Genomic DNA, 10,704 nt, shown 5'->3' with positions numbered 1-10,704 from the left:
TATGCAAATATTGACTTGTAATTGTTTTCTGTCTGAGGCTTGTTTCACATTTTGCACCTTTGAAAGACTTGTGGGAATGGGACCTTCCTTCAGTTGTTTGTTATTTATAGAATGCCAAAAACCTTTTTCTCTCTCAAGCACTGTTGCTTTTATTGCTGATGAAGCCTCATATCGCTTCAGTGACTCACAAGAAACTTGTGATGTTCTTTTCAGAGATCTGTCGGCCTCACCTATATCCTCCTGGAAGCTACGCTAGGGCACATGGAAGAGAGGGAGGTGACAGGTGACAACTAGCGTGGCTTCACCAGGGATGGATCCTGTCTTAACAATTTACTGGCCTTTCTTTCTATGATGGACTAAATGGACCAGAGAAGAGTCGCTGATATTAACTATCCGGATTTTTGGTAAGGCTTTTAACACTGTCCCCCACAGTATCCTTCTCTCCAAATGGCAAAGGTAAAGATTTGATGGCTGGACCATTTCGTGAATGAAGAAAATGAGTCACTGCCTGAAGGTGATGAGTGGTTTCCCTCACTGGGCAGTATTGGTACCAATGCTTTTCAGTGTTTTCATCAGTGGAGTGAAGAGTACCCACAGCAGGACAGCAGATGGCACCTTGCTGTTCAGTGTGGATAAGAGGTTTGAGTGGCAGGATGTGATGCTAGGACACCAAGACGAGCTCAAGCAGCGGGCCTTGTAGAATCTCCACAAACTCATTTTCAGGATCTGCCACCCAGATGCCCCAGCTTCAACGTTTCCCACTACCAATAGAAGCTGGGGGACAAAAGGATTGATCACAGCCCTGCCCAAAAGGACTTTGGGGGTGCTGGTGGATGGGGAGTTGGATGTGAGCCAGCAACCGGCCCTTGCAGCCCAAGAAACCAACGGTATCCTGGGCTTCAGTTAAAAGGTACTTTTGGAAATTCATCAAAAGCAAACAAGCAACAAAGGGTTTTGATGAAGGGTTTTTTGGTGAATGATATCTTGTAAGAAACAATTAAGTTAGACAGAGGCTTCACTTCATTCCCACTTCTGATTGCCTCTGATTTGACTATTGTATTATAGATTCTTAGTTCTGTGGAAACTCAAAATGTGCCTGCCATACAAAACATAGGATAGATCATGCTGGCTACTTTACCTCCAATCCATTTTACCGTGAAATGGTTTTAAACATTTAAGCACTATGAACACTTCTGAGTCATTATTTTTTCTTCAAAGAAATCTACCTTAGTATTTTTCATGTTTAACGTTTTGCCCTGCGCTCATCACATGCTATGACAAAACAAATCTAAGAAGTGGGAAATTTATTTCTTTGGAAAGGGGCCATTAACAACTGGGGTTTGCGGCAGCTTATTTTTAATTATTTTTAGGTCTGCTAGAGCTTCCAATAAATGTTGGGAACATGGCAGTTGTTTCACCTGCAAAAACATGAATAGCACTGTTATTTATGTATTTATTTTATGTTCTTTGCCCTGTCATGATCTGCCTGCTCAGCAGGGGGAAATCTATTGAAATACTGGAAGGCCATAGTGATATCTTTCGTCAAGCCTTGTGTTCTCCAAGCTGCAGAAGGCCAGCTCCTTCAAACTTTCTTCATAGGAGAGGTGCTCCAGCTCTCTGAGCATCTTTGTGGCCCTCTGGGTGACGGGTCTTCTAGTTCTGATAGAACTTTCCTGGGTGGAATAAGCAAGCTGTTGTATTTCTAAATAGACAGACGTGGGTTTGAAAGGGTTAGTAAAGGTCTGCATAATCTGTTTAATTTATGATTAATCATTCTTATGATATGAGAACATTTTTATGATTAACATCTGCTAGAAGTGGGTCTAGCGACCCTATTGTCTATCTTTTCTGGGTGTAGTCAGCAAAGGTAGTAAGTTAAGTATTGATTTTTATCTTGCTGTATTGTTAGCCCTACCTGTGTTGGTCTGTTTGTGCTCATAGCTCCTTCTTTCCCTGCTTTTCCAGCACTTCAAACTATCCTTGGAATGAGAAACAGATCTAAGATTCAAGTCCAAGTTGCAAATTCAGCGCCGTTGTTGAAGAGCACCAACGCTGAAGCTCCTCGTTTTCTACAGGGCTCTCTTGCTCCAGTTCTGGCAACTAAAGACTGACTGTAAGCTTGATAAGCAGCCGGACGCAAGTTATGCACCCTATAATGTGTTCAAAGCCTCTCGTGCAGTAACGCTTCAGTTTCTTTGTAACCATAAGGCCACAGTTTTTTCACTTTTTAATGAATTGTGTTTTTGCGAACTGTGGTTGGTAGGTGTTTGTCTGCCGCTTGCCCGCTATTATGTAAAACAACTCGTATTGTGTTACTTGTATGTTCTTGGAAACAATTTCTTGGAAATGATTGTTCGCTGAGCATTGTATTAGTGATTTCAGCGAGTTGTTAATTGTTAATGCTTGGAAGACTAAGTAAGATCACCCCTAGGACATGAGTACTATTGCTTCTTTGTATATGTAACAGTATTGGGCTGATACAAACTATCTGACCAAAGTGAAATAATGTTTCCTTTGCTGCGAGAAAAAAAATGGTTGTAGAGCTTTCAAGGGAGACACTTAACTTGTATCCTATGGATTACCAATGCTGTGTGTATGGAGCAAACATTAAATTGTTACTAACAGTAACCTGTTTGAAAACTTAACTGAGCAGTGGCATTCTTTGTCTTTCTGCGTTCCTTCTGTTTGCAGATAAACATATATCAATGACCCACAGAGCATCACAGAATCGTTCTGCTGAGAGAACACGTTAGACAGATTGTACCTCAGAAACTAAATGCAGTTTTTTGTCTAGACTTTATAAGCAGAACAAAGAATGTGGCCGCTGGAGCTTTGCTCACCCTTTCCAGCAAGCACAGACACATTTCCCTTGAAACAGAAAAGCACAGAGGGCAGAAAAGCAGGCCATTTAAACTTTTGTTCACTGAGATTATTTTCATGCAGAACAATCCTTCACGATTGCAGTGTAACACCATATCTGTAATTAGGAAAACTTTCTGGTTTTGAAATCTGTTGCAATTGGTCTCAGTATGGCTGAGTGTGCAGCTAAACACCTCAAATCCTTCCTATCCTTCAAGCTACCTTCAGTTTTCAGAATGTTTCAGCTCTGAGATTCTTTGTGAGGTTTTCCCGTAGGGTTTCACCTGGGATCATTAATCTGGCAGTAACAAGAACCTGGCAGTTCCGATGGCCTGACCTCTGAGGTACAAGGCAGCTTCAACTGGGGAAACTCCAGGGCAGCAGCACGTCCTGGTGAAAAACACTCACTGTAACGAGCTTTTTGTCACTAGATTGGCAGTGCTCATAAAGCACGCTCAGGGTTTATGCATTTTACTGTTCAATACTGAAATTAAAAATGATACTTCAAATTCTGATATTAAAGTAGGAGCACGAGGATGAAAATCCAGGGAGCTGCATGGAAGCATCGGAATGGAACATGAGAAAGTACACCTCAGAATTATTCTTTTAGATTTAATGTACCTAGTAAACCAGTCTGTATTCAGAAAGGTGTTTAAAGCCCATCTGATACCTGCACATATTTCTGCCTGTTCTCTTACTCAGAACTCCAGCCCCCATCCGGAACAAATGAAGCTACCGTGTTACGTCACACACCAAATTTCAAGCGGTGATAAATGGGGGAGTCGAGTAGCTGTATTGTAAACACCACAATTATCGGGGGTTCATTTTCTTTTGTATTTTCCCTCCATCATTCCCATACTACTGGATCTGTGGAAACTGAATAAATGATTTTACATTTTAAAAGATCTCTTGGGTATAAGTTATCACATTTACAATATCTATATATTCTTTCAGAATTTTATTGAAATTACAAGCAAGACTAGCTTGATATGTTACAAATTGGCTTTCTCTTCCTTTTGCATTTCAATTATGTCTGCCAAAGCTATTTAAAGCCTTTCAGTACACTACTTAAAGGAGCACTTGGAGAAAAATCTCTCGCAGTTTTCCAGTGCCAAAAACACCACTCATGTCATTACTGGGGAAGTTTTCTGGGTGCTGCCCTGTAGGGGATATTGTATTTCAGCATATATCCAGGGTACGTGAAGTAATTCAGAACAGCAGAGGTCAGATTCCAGCAACTGCCCTATTCTGCTCAGCCCCGTTCCAGGAGCACAGGCGGCTCTACTAAGGGAAGCGATCTGCAGTTATGTTACACCCAGGTCAAGTTTAAAGAGCGCTTACAGTTCATCGGGAATCGCTGCCCGAGTGTGGTGAAATTCCCCCAAACAGCTGAACTCAGCTCCCACCTTTGAAGAACAACTGTATTACTTTTCAGCTGTACCATTTCTGCTCACTCAATTACTATTTAATCAATTGTTCTGGGAAAAAATAATTAAAGAAAACAAATAATAATAATAATAATTAAAAATAACCTATTGTCTCACTTGAGCTAATTGCTATGAACAAGCTATTATTTTGGGGGGGCGTTATGATAAAATATCCTAAGTTGTCTTCCTGGTTTATTTTTAACCTAACTTAGATGTGTATGGATTACAAACACAAAATCATACTTCATCAGTGCACCTGCTACTTTTCACCAGGCGGAATCGGCCTCTTGCTGCAGTTCAGGTACGAATCAATAAGAACCTTTGTGCATTTTCTTCAAAGAAAAAGTGACTGAACTAGGCCAGAAAAAAAATGGAGCAGGTTACAGAAGGCCAGAGTAGCCCATTCCGCTTGAATCGCTGCAGCTCCAGCGGCTTCACATCGCCTGTTGGTTTGCGAGCACGAAGCGGTTGGGGAAGAACCCAGCGGTGACCGCTTTGGGCCTCTCGTTCAGAATCTGTAACCCAGGACGTGTTCGCTTTGAGCACACGCACCCATTTGCAGGCAGTAGGTTCGGAAAGCGAGAGATGTCTGTTATTTATACATTTATAAGCCAAGGAGTTGTATGTGCCAGTACCCAACCGCTGTAGTTCACAACTACATTAACTGATGGCTTTGTCAGAAAACCAGCAGGCAAAGGTTTCCTCCCGCCACCCCCAAAACATCCAGAGTTCCAATTAAGAACAAGACTGCAAAGCAAAGCGAGTTTAATCACTGAAGTCTTTACACAGTACCGGTGTCCTTGGAGAGGACTGAACTCTTTCCAAAAGCGTTCCTACCCATGTATGCGTCACATCAATGTAACCCCGAAAAGCACCGTACAGAGCCGTTCATAAAGCTGTGCTGCAAATGTCCTTCATCAGCTATTCTGTCAGGCACATCATTAACCCCTGCAGGAATCTGCCACATCCCTGCTCCCATATTTCCACCTCCACCTTTAGTTTTTTTTCCTCAGTCAGGTATAAAGTTGTTACATATTTAACAAACTTTTTTTGTTGTTGTTTTTTGGGGTTTGTTTGGTTTTTTGTTTTGTTGTTGTTGTTGTTTTTAGTGTGGTGTTTTTTTTTTTTATCCTTTTTTTTTCTTTGGATGAGGGCCAAGAGAAAGCGTGGCAGAGACAGAAAGCGGACAGCAGGGGACTCTGGAGACCGTTAATGCCGGGGACGTTCTTAGGAAGGGTGTCTCGTGAGACGCAAAGCGATCCGTTCCAATTTGGCACAATTATTTAATTGATTTATGAATCCGTCAAAGAGGCGAGAAGGGGAAGCGCGTACTAAGCTGTCATTTACAGAAACGTCATCTCAGCCCCTAATTCAGATCTCGGGTTCACGTGTCAAACCGTCACGGCCCCGGGCCGGCCGTAACGAGCCCCAGCTGCGCTAACGAGGCGGCGAGCGTCAGGCGGGGCCGCGACCGCTCCGGCGCAGCTGCGGCGGCCCGGGAGCGGCTGCGGTTCGTCGGCAGCCCGGGGGCGGAACCGCGCTGACGCCTCTTAAGCTCCGCCTGAGGCCGCTGGTAGCCACGAGGGATCAGATCGGAATCAGCATTACGAGGAGCCGGTGCGGGTGGCGTTTCTTCGTCCGGTCGTCGCGTCGATGAGGCCGAAAGGCGGTAGGTGGGGCTGTTTTTTTACGCGTGTTTTTGGGCTTGATTGTGATGTTTTTCGTCGTTTCGTTTCAGGTTGCTGCCGGACCTTTCGCGTCGAGGATCGGCCCTGACCGGTGAGTCGTTCTATTAGAACCGGAGCTGCGGAGACGGCGCGCTTCGGAGCCGTCCGGGGCCCGGCTTCCCCGGTGGGAGACCGCCGGGCTTTCGCCGCGCTCCGTTCGGGGCAGACGCGGGGTCCTTGCTGTGCTCCCCCGGCTTCTGGGAGCCGGCGCGGCGTCGCCGTCCGGCCGCCGTCACATTTTCGGAGGGAGCCGCCGCTCGGTTTTCCGAGTCGCAGCGCAGCCCCGCCGCGTTCTCGGTCCGTCCCGAGTTTTTCAGCGGCTTTCTCGCATCCTTCCTTTTTGTCGAGCCGGAGCGAGCGGGACGGGGCCGCGTTCCTGCGGCCTCGGTGCCGCCGGGAGTAAGAAGCGACGGCGAGAGCCGCTTAAACGGAATCTTTTTCGCAGATCGACCGAGGGTCGCGGCGGAGACTCCTTTATGCCGGAATCGCTGAGGCGGTGGAAGCCTTGAGCCTTTAGAGGCTAACAGGTATGTCTTTTTTGTTTTGTTTTTGTAGTAATCTCGCAGGTCCGCCGTTCGACCGCTTCTATTTCCTCGCCTTTAGTTAGGCGCGGCGGTCGGGTTCCGACCCGGCGTTTCGGAAGGGCCGGCGCGGTACCGCCGCCGGACGAGCCCGGGCGGAGAGGGACCCCGGGGCGGCCTCGCCCCTTCGGCCGGCGTTTTCGGGCGCATCGGTCCGTCTCGCTTTCGGGGACGGGATCGTGTGTTCTCTTGTTTTCTGTGTAGTTTCAGGAGCGTCGTCTCATTCTCCACACGGAGACGCGGCTGGACAGGAACGCTGTCGTGGAGGGCTTACAGATTTTTACAGGAATACGTTCCGGGGACGAGGCGGCGGAGTCGGTTTTGTGGCGAGAATTCCTCGAGGGACGCGGAAGCGAGGGGAGCGCCGAGGAGCGGGGCTCCAGCGGCCGGTCCGCGTGGGTTTCATTGCCCGGGGTCGTCCGTCGCAGGCCGGGACCGAGAAGCGTGGAAATGGGCGTGCACGCATCCCAAAGGAGCTTCTCAACTTCAGTCGTTTGTTCCAGCAGTAGGTTTGTACGTCCCTGCTAGTTGTCAGGAAAGTGAAATGTACCTTTGCAGGAGGTTCGGTCAGCGAGTCTAACACTAAAATTTTTGTGCAGGTGACAGGAGACCGGGAGGAGCGCGAGGCCTCCGGAGCTCGTCTTCAATTGCGAGTAAGTGACGGGAGTAACCTGAACAAAGGGAGTTGGGGTGAGTGATTTTTCAGGTAGCTTTTCACTCAATGAATCATTTTATTTTTGCAAGGGACTGGAGGACTGCGGGGTAAAGACGATCGGCGCAGCTTTTGGGAAGCGTGAGAAGGACGGCCGGCAGAACTACAGGTTTTCACTCTCCAGACAGGTTGTGGAGTCGTGTGGTCCCGGGATACTCAAGTTGGGCCCGCAGCATTCGCAATGGAATAACCATCACAAAGCCACGGAAGCAAGGGAGATGAACAGCAGGATTTTTCTCTCACATCGGCAAGGGAGATGAACAGCAGGATTTTTTCTTTCACATCGGCAAGGGAGCCGAACAGCAGGATTTTTCTTTCACATCGCGTTCTGTAGCGGAGCATCGGCTTCGACAGGGAGGACGGAGGGGAGCGAGCCGTCAGACGAGAAGGTCGGCCACCCGGAAGCCCGTCGGGATGAGGATACGGCGTCACCAGGTAGGGGCTGTGTTTTTTCTACTTTTTTTGGAGGAAGGTGGAGCGGTTTCAGTCGTGCGAGTTGTTAGAGGATTAGGGTTAATGGAGAGAGGGTTGAGAAATATTGGTGTGGTTGTCCTGTAAGGGTTTTGTAGTGTGAGGTGCTATGTCTTAGAGCTGTTTAGTTTTGTCAGGTTCTAGTGCAGCTGGTGCGTCTGTCGATGCCGTGGCTGGCGGGCAAAGGCAGGAGAAAGGTCGTGCTAGAGTGTCTAGCGGGCTGTTTTTTGGGGTTCAGCCGACGGTCTGTTAGAGGTTAGCACTGCGGTGAGGAGGTTGTTTTTCTGTTGCCGTTTGGCCATAGTTAGTGGTTATGGTGGAATGTTTGTTAATGTTGCCGCAGGGAGTTGCAACGGGCACGGTGGCAGGGGGCGAGTCGGGCGGCTCCTTCGGATCAGGTCTAGGGGCTCGCATAGGTCGGCGTTGTGTTCTTTTGTGCTGTTTCTGTTAGCGCGGAGCCTGATGTCTGGAAGGCAGGGAAGCTCGGTTGAGGCGTGTAGCATCGGCAACTTGTGCAGTTTTTGGTGTATGTATGTTTTTTGTGTGGTTCGGAGGCTAGAGTATGTAGTGTTGTTTGTGCTTCATTAGGGGACGGAGCCGTCGGGGGTTAGCTCGATCGTGTTATTGTTGGCACAGTCAGGTTAGCGCACGCGGTGGCTTCTTTGTTGCATTTGCATCGGTCAGCAGTGGGTTTTGTTGAAGGTCAGTTAATGTTTCTCGGTGAGTAGCTGGTTGTTTGTGTCTTGTTAGGACTTGGCTGGTTTCTGTTTTTTGCGGCACCGAGTTTTCTGAGTTTTGGCTGCTGTATTTTGAGGGAAAATCTTCGTGTCGGTGAGCGTGCAGAGTTTTTGGCTTTTGTCAGCGGTCGTTGAATTTTCCTCGTAGAGTAGTTGCGGTTGTGGTGTGTCAGGACTCGGTTTGTTTCTGTAGTGTTGAGTTTGGTGTTTTTTGCAGATTCAGTGTGTTGTTTGAGCATGCAGAGTTTGCTTTGGTTGTTGGTTAAATGTTGTTGAGGAGTTAGATGTTAGTGTGTTTGTTAGGACTTGGCTTTTTTTGTGGGGAAAGTGTAGTTGCTTGAGTTTCTTTTTCTGTGATTGGTCTGTTAGGTGTTGGCTTGTTTAGGATTTTGTGGTGTTGAGTTGTCTTTGTTAGTTTTGGCTGGTTTTTTGCGGAGTTAGTGTTTGAACACGCAGAGTTTTCTTCTTTTGTAGTTTAAATTTGGTTGGAGTTGGATGTTTGAGGTGTGTTTGTTAGGTCTTGGCTTGTTTAGTTGTCTTAGTTTTTGGCTGGTGTTTTTTTCAGAGTTTTGTTCTTTGGTAGTTTAAACTTCTCAAAAAAGAAGTTAGATGTTTTGTTAGTACTTGGCTGTTGTTTATTTTGGTGTTTGTTTGTAAGGACTTTAGCTTTTTGGTAGGTCTTTGAGTCTGGTTTTTTTTCTTGGCTGTTAAGTGTTGTTTGTTTGGACTTTGCTTTTGTCTTGTATGATTTGGAATGTAAGGGGGAAACTCTGGCTGCTCACTCTTGGAGTGAGTGGCCAGAGTTTCCCCCTTTGTAATGGGGCTAGACACCGGGTTTTGCACTATCTCTAAAGAGATATATTTTTTTTATTTTTGGGCGGGACGGTGGGTTCATGTCGGTCTTTTTGCCGGTGAGGGGGCCTGTCAAGGCCCCCCCTGAGTGGGGGTGTGAGGGGGGCCCCACCTGGTATAGGGGCCCCCTGAGTGGGGGTGAGGAGGGGGCCCCACCTGGCATAGGGGCCCCCTGAGTGGGGGTGTGGGGGGGCCCCTCCTGGCATCGGGGCCCCCTGAGTGGGGGTGAGGAGGGGAAGCCCCTATAGAAGGGGCTTCCCCTGAGTGGGGGTGTGAGGGAAGGCCCCTTCTTCCTATAGGGGCTTTCCCTGAGTGGGGGGCAGCTTCTGCTGAGTCTTCCCTGTGTGCTTGACTGTTTCCTATGTGGTGATGGTGGTTTTGTGGTAGGGCTCCTGCGCTGTAAAGGAAGAGGCTTGGAGGAGCTGGGCTTTATGTCCTGCAAAAGAAGAAAAATGAATTGAAGTGTTAGGACAAACCAGAATGATTAAATAGCTTTTCTCTGTGTAGTCACTAAATGGCAATTGAGAAGCAGAGGGAGTTGCCCTCTAAAAGGGTTTGGATAAGTGGCTGGAGGGTAAGTATGCCTGCAGTGTATGTGTCTGGTGTGCTGTGGGTGTTTTATAGTATTGATTGAAATAGGTTGAGATACCTGAGAAGGAGTTAAGTTGCCACTTTGCTCTCTAAGTGTTTTGTGTTCTCTTCTAGGAAAGCAAGTCAATTAAGCAGAAGAATAAAGAAGATGGTCCTGATGGTTCCTCTTGTGCCAAGTCAAAGGCTGACTCCACTGCTTTTCTACATTTGTATAACATTAAATAAACCTCAGTAATGCAAAAAGAGTTTAACTTAGTATTTCTAAGTAAGTGTGCCTCCCTAAATGTGTGCTGATTGCAATCTGTAGGCAGACAACTTAAATTTCAAGAATAAAATATGAACTAGGACTTGCTTTGTAAGAGAAGTCTTCTACTTTGTATTACTACTTTAATAATAATTAAAATAAATTAATAATAATTAAAGTAATAATTAATACTTTATTACTACTTTATTTATTACTTAAGCCCAGCTGTAGAGGGCAGCATCAGGATATAACTCTGTTCTCATTTCAGTGTGTACCACTGGCATATCTCTAAGCTCGCTTCTGTGATGTGAGAAACAGGTTATGATGTCTGTCTTGTTTGGAGACAAATAAAATAAAGGCTCAAAATGGTCTTTCAATAAAGCTGTTGTGGGTGTCAGAGTGAGTGCTGTGTGTCCTAAGAAGTGAGTGGGATGCCATGCAATTGAGGGAAAGAGAAGCCATGCTCAACACTTTGTACAGAGGATGCCTGTCTGTCTCTGAAT

At 46.6% G+C, this 10,704-nt stretch overlaps 1 long non-coding RNA gene across 1 annotated transcript; it reads left to right on the top strand.

Moving 5' to 3' along the window:
• The first annotated feature begins 5,966 nt into the window (after positions 1–5,966).
• LOC140254166 (uncharacterized) lies at positions 5,967–10,184 on the top strand. Its single transcript, XR_011904081.1, has 6 exons — positions 5,967–6,065; positions 6,459–6,540; positions 6,799–7,103; positions 7,194–7,247; positions 7,339–7,741; positions 10,072–10,184. It is a non-coding gene; the product is annotated as an uncharacterized lncRNA (long non-coding RNA).
• The last annotated feature ends 520 nt before the right edge of the window (positions 10,185–10,704 follow it).

Source organism: Excalfactoria chinensis, chromosome 6 (genome assembly GCF_039878825.1).
Source record: "Excalfactoria chinensis isolate bCotChi1 chromosome 6, bCotChi1.hap2, whole genome shotgun sequence".
Classification (NCBI taxonomy): domain Eukaryota; kingdom Metazoa; phylum Chordata; class Aves; order Galliformes; family Phasianidae; genus Excalfactoria; species Excalfactoria chinensis.
This window is presented reverse-complemented; position numbering and strand designations above follow the sequence as displayed.